This window comes from Arachis hypogaea, chromosome 13 (genome assembly GCF_003086295.3).
Source record: "Arachis hypogaea cultivar Tifrunner chromosome 13, arahy.Tifrunner.gnm2.J5K5, whole genome shotgun sequence".
Taxonomy (NCBI): Eukaryota; Viridiplantae; Streptophyta; class Magnoliopsida; order Fabales; family Fabaceae; genus Arachis; species Arachis hypogaea.
This window is the reverse complement of record NC_092048.1, coordinates 111,461,554-111,467,553: the sequence shown is the minus strand read 5'-3', so window position 1 is coordinate 111,467,553 and position 6,000 is coordinate 111,461,554. Positions and strand designations below refer to the sequence as shown.

Sequence of the window (6,000 nt, the reverse complement as noted above, 5' to 3'; positions counted from 1 at the left end):
GTGAGCATTTGTGTGGCTCCGTATGAGGCTTTGTATGGACAGAAGTGGCAGTCTCCACTGTGTTGGTATGAAACGGGTGAAACAAGTGTGTTGAGACTGGATTTAGTAGTAGAGACCACTGAGAAGATCAAGCAGATTCGAGCTAGAATCCAAACTGCACAAAGCTGACAGAAGAGTTATGTTGATCAGAGGAGAACACCGTTAGTATTTGAAGTGGGTGAGCACTTATTTTTGAAAGTTACTCCGACAACTGGGATTGGTAGAGCAATTAAGACATAGAAGTTAAACCCGAGTTACGTTGGACCTTTTGAGATTTTCAGACGAGTCAGGCCGGTGGCTTACCAAGTAGTTTTGCCACCGCGTTTGTCTAACATGCATGATGTATTCCATGTGTCACAACTCCGTAAGTACACATCAGATGCGGCTCATGTGTTAGAGCCTGAGTCGGTTGAATTGAAGGAGAACCTGGCATTTCAAGTCACACTAGTGAGAATTGATGATACTAGTGTGAAGAAGTTGCATGGAAAAGAAGTTCTATTAGTAAAGGTAGCTTGGAGAAGAGCTGGAATGGAAGAACACACTTGGGAATTGGAGTCTGAGATACAAAAAGATTATATGGAGTTATTCTCAGGTAATTATTAAATTTTAGGGACAAAATTTCTAATTTGGTGGGGAGAATGTAAGAACCGGAGATTAACAACCGTTTAAAAAAATAAAATAAAATAACAATTTAATTGCCCAAAATAGGATCACAAATTTGGAATGTTAATTTGAATATTTAAAGGTGAGATTTGAATTCAGTGAATTTTTCCGAGTGGGAAAATGTAATTTTCTGTGAAAAATTGCATACCGGTAAATTAGCCGGCAGTACCGGCTTAAGCCTATCCCGTACTGCGAGAGAGAAAATAAAACTGTAGAGAAACTTAGAAAATTATTTAGAATTGAAAATTGGGCACTAATTCTAAAGGTTTCCTTTATGTAATATGTAATATTTTGTGAAACTTAGGCTAGTGGACCACATGATAGGATTGAATTGAATATATGGTTGTTTGAATTGTGTTTGTGGTATATGCATGTTGATGAAGATTGAATAATTATAGGTGTTGAGATATGATTGTAGTGGATTTTAATATGATGATGATTGATGATTAATGATGGTTGTATGTATGGTTTAGAGAGGGAGGATGTTGTTGAATTTGGATTATTGGATTAATGAATTGAGTAATATTTGAGCGTGAAAATGATTGAGGAAGTGATAGATCATATATATATGAGAGACAATATCAAATTGTAGGTTTTGGTATGGATTAGAATGTGTTTTGGATTTGGTTTAATTTGATGCTTTGGAAAACTAGAGAACCTTGTAAGTTTTCATAAAACTTTGTTTTTGATGAACTTTGATGAGACATAACTTGGCTCTGGATCCTCATTTTGGATGAACTTGATTTAAATGAAAGTTGGGTTTGAGAGCTTTAAGACGTTCAAAGAACAGATGAAAAATGTTTTAAAATAAAAAAGTTATGCGAGTTTGAAGTTCGGTATAAAACTCTGAATTCTGCAGCTTTTCAAAATTTTTCTAAGTTTTTAATGCCATGCATACTCGGACTGTTGCACACGATGCGAGGATTGGCTGCTGTCAAGTACCCATGCGTAGGCGGCAAAGGCGTGCATACGTGAAAACATTGATTTTTGAGGCATGCGTACATGGCATGTTGCACGCAACGCGAGCCTCCTTTGCTGTTTTGAGGTCTCGCGACCGCGAGTGTAGCATGCGTACGCGACAGAGGCATTCTGACACTCATGCATACGCAAACAAGGGCATGCATACGCATGACCCCTGTTTTGCTGAAAAACTTGTTTTTCTTCAGTTTTAAAGGTTCTCATAACTTTCTAAACTTCCTTAACTACTATTTGAGACTTATAACTAGTGATTAGGCTTTGAGATTATTGAGGATGAGTTAGATGACTTAAGATTAGATGATTTATGTTTGATTTAGAAGATGGAGACTTAGGCTTGGGAAGTTCTGTGGATGGAATGACTTGAGTGGTTTGGCAGAGTGTTGAGAGGACACAATATTGAGAACTGATTATGAGTTTGAGACTTGGAAATGATGGATTATGATAAGATGAGTAATAATGAACTTATGCTTTGAGCAGTGATCATTGAGATATACTATATACTATTTATATACTGATATTGATGAGTCGCTATGCGCCTGGCAAGGACGGTGGTTAATCCTGCTTACGTTGAGATGTGAGGTCTGAGGATGAGTATCCCACTCGCATCCTTTCGAATCACAAGAGTGTGTCGGGCACTATATTCATGGACAGTGAGCCAGGCACTATATCCCTGGGGTACTAATTTTTATTCATGACCGAAAGATAACATCCCATGGGGATGTGTTGGGTTGGCAGTTGAACCGATAAGTGATATCACGGCCAATAGGACAGACATTCATCATGTGCATCATTTATGTGTTTGTTTGCTTTGCCTAATTGCATCGTTTGCCTAAATGTATAAAATATTTACTTGCTTCCTAAATTACTTGCTATATATGCATATTACATGTGTTTTACTTGTTTGAAATTACTTGTGCTTTCTATTGGGAATGAGGAGGCTCGGTAGGCGGTGGCGATCGGATCTCATGGAGGATAGGTTGGCGAAGGCTGTGAGACAGCAGTAAACTATTAGTTAGAAATTCCTTAGGAGTAGACAACCCTTTGAGGATTTTATTAAAGTTGTTGCTAAGTTTTAAATCTCTATATCGGTGTGAAGTTCTAGGATTGCCTTTGGCATCCCAGAACCTTATATCTTATATATTGGGAACTGTTACTATATTGAGAACCTCTGGTTCTTATACCATATGTTGTTGTTGTTTTTCAGATGCAGAACGCAACCCACCTCAGTGAGTTGCAGGATAGTGACAGGGCGGAGGATCTCTCTTATGTTTTGGCCTTTTGATTATTTTGATGTAGTTACGCTCTCTCTTTTGTATATTGTATATTGTATCTTGATGCCTTAGAGGCTTATTTTGAGAGTTAGGATGTTGCTATTTTATTCCAAAAACTCTGTTATGTCTATATCAATTAGTCGGCTTAAACTCCGCGGGCTGTGGCTAGTATTCTTTTGGCTATTATACATATATAACTATAAACCTTGTGATCTTGTATCTTTATCTTGTATTTATGTTCATCTCTTGTGCCTTTTCACATTTGGTTATCGTGTGAATGCTTCACGCTTTTGTATCTCTGTTTTGAGCTTTATTTCTTCTTCGAGCTTCTACTATTATATATATATATATATATATATATATATATATATATATATATATATATATATATATATATATATATATATATATATATATATATTACAATATGAGCTTTAGAACTATTGTGGCGCTTTGTTATCCTTTGCTTTACGGCATGAGGTAAGACTTAGGATAATAGGGTGTTACAAATGTTCTCCCCTTATTTTTTTAAAAGCTAAACAAACTCTAATAATTTAAATTCAAACTAAATCAAAACAGAATTAAATCTAATTACATCAAATCTTTTCTAATAAATCTAATGTTCTTCCTTGTAATTGAAATTCAAAACTTGATAAGATGCTTTGTTGAAATCATGGAATTGAAACTAAATCTCGGGCCAACAAAATAAACACTTGAAGTTGGAGAGATTAGTGAAGGATTGGAGTATCCCTGGGAGGTTGGCTGGCCCATACGTTGGATGCAAGAGTCCATGTGTTGAATGCAAGGACTTGGAGCAGCCTCTGAGGTGAAACGTGGTGGCACGTTCAACGTGAGGCTCCTTAAGTTGAACGTGAGAGAGAAAGCAAGCCGCTGGAGGTGTCATAATTGGCATGTTGAACATGGCTAAAGAGCAAGTTGTACATGGGGTGCCTTGTGTTGAACGTGGGATGGAATGGAAAGCTACTGGGGGTGCCATAAATGGCACGTTTAACGTGCTGAGGGGCATGTTGAATGTGAGGAGTAGCTGGTCACTAGAGAGGGCTTCAAGAGGCACATGGAACTTGGGTGCAGCCAAGTTGAACGTGAGGTGCTTTTTGGACTTGAGGGCTGGGCTTCACTTTTGAGGCTACTTTCAACGCAAGAAATGACGGTGTTAGACTCAAATCCGCCATAGACATATATTATTGTTAGAAAATTTTGGATGCTAGCTTTCTAACATCTCTAGTATAACTTCATTTGGACTTCTATAACTCAAGTGATACTTGATAGATTGTGGAGAGGTCAGTGCACATTGGACGCAGGATTCCTCACGTTGAACATGAGCTTTTTTCAGACGCTGAAAGGAGAGGGTTGTTCAAGGCCCAAACTGAATGTCCACTATAGACTATTATATATCGTTGGAAATTTCTGGAAGTTAGCTTTCTGATACTGCTGGAACTGTTTCGTTTGGACTTCTATATCTCAAGTTATCCTTGCTGGAGTATGAAGAGATTAGGGTTGAAATTTCTCTTTGAACTTTCCTGGCTTGTTTCCAACTCTTGCTTCCCTGGGAGGTTACTTCCTCTTGCTTGCCACCTTCCTTGCTTCTCCCAAAGGCTTCTTTGATTGTTCATCTCCTCCTTTATTCTTGCCTAAAATCTTTCAACAACTCTCTAAACTAATCAAAGCACAAGGCAACTCCACGAAACATTGATTAAAGTACATAAATCTCAATTAAAATAAAAAAAATCACTAACTTTGTTCAAAGAAAGAAACCCCAAGAAACATTAATTAAAAGCATGAGAATCTTAATAAAAACAAGGAGATCACTAACTTTATTCAAAGAAATAATAACTAAAAATAACTAAAGATGCTCATGCATCAATACGATAGCAAAAAAAATTAAATTAAATTATCCATCTCCTCTTTTTAAATATACTAATCTCTTGATCCATCCAACATTCAAACCATGATCTAACAAACTTCATAAAAAATATGCTTGGATGTTGGCAACCCAAATGTATTTCTCGTTGCCACAGTAATTGATGATTGGTTTGGCAAATGCACTAAATCACTTCAATTAATACCACAGTGAGTGGATACCATTCTCACGAGGATTAAATGAATTAGCAAACAATGTTTAATTGAACTGCTAATTAGATTCACAAAACTTTTGTAAGAGAAAGAATTGAACTTGAAAAATAGTAGTTTGTTATGCAAAGCTTATGAATGATGAGAGAAATAGATAATGAATGGAGATGTTAAGGTTTCAGATATGTTTGATTTTCAGGAAAAAAACGTTCATGTTTATTACCTTGATTCATGCAAAGATATTTTCACGACAAATCGTATGTAATCAAATCCCGATCCATTGGCGATTCAATTTCTCCTTATCCTAGCTAATTGCCAATTTCTTGGTCAATTAGTTGGCAAGAAAAGTTTAAGCGCAATTCTGATTTAATGTCACATAACAATCACAACTATTCCTAGTCAATTGAAAAGTTATGAGAATGAGTTTCTTTTCACCCACAGCTTTGACATTAAAATTCAAGAATTTGACCACCCAGTATGTCTATGCTCTAATTCAACAAGTAGATAGAAAGTTTTGCCATAAACTTGATATGGTGACATGCTAATTGGGGTTTTGAAGGCTATCCTATAAGCCCAGAAAACATCATTGATTTTTCTGGACCAATCTTTCCTTGAGGCATTAACTATTTTTTCCAGAATACTCTTGAGCTATATAATTAAGTGAAAGTTGTTTGGAGTCGGGCCAGAGTGGAGGAGCATACATGGGAGTTTGAGTCCGATATGAGGAAGGATTATCCTTACCTGTTTACAGGTAATTGTCATTAAATTGAGGATGAAATTTCTAATTAGGTGGGTAGGATGTAAAACCCAGTTAAATAATTAATAATTAACTAATATATTAATTATGAGCAAAAAGGATTAAAAATTTAAAATTTCATAGTTAGAAAAAAATAAAAATATTTAGAATGCGAATTAAAACACTAATCTTAAAGATTTTGGCTCAAAATTAGGCTAACGG

At 36.1% G+C, this 6,000-nt stretch overlaps 1 pseudogene; it reads left to right on the top strand.

Moving 5' to 3' along the window:
• Positions 1-372: 372 nt before the first annotated feature.
• The window catches only part of LOC112735233 (general transcription and DNA repair factor IIH subunit TFB2-like), a 41,573-nt pseudogene continuing 35,945 nt past the window's right edge, over positions 373-6,000 (top strand).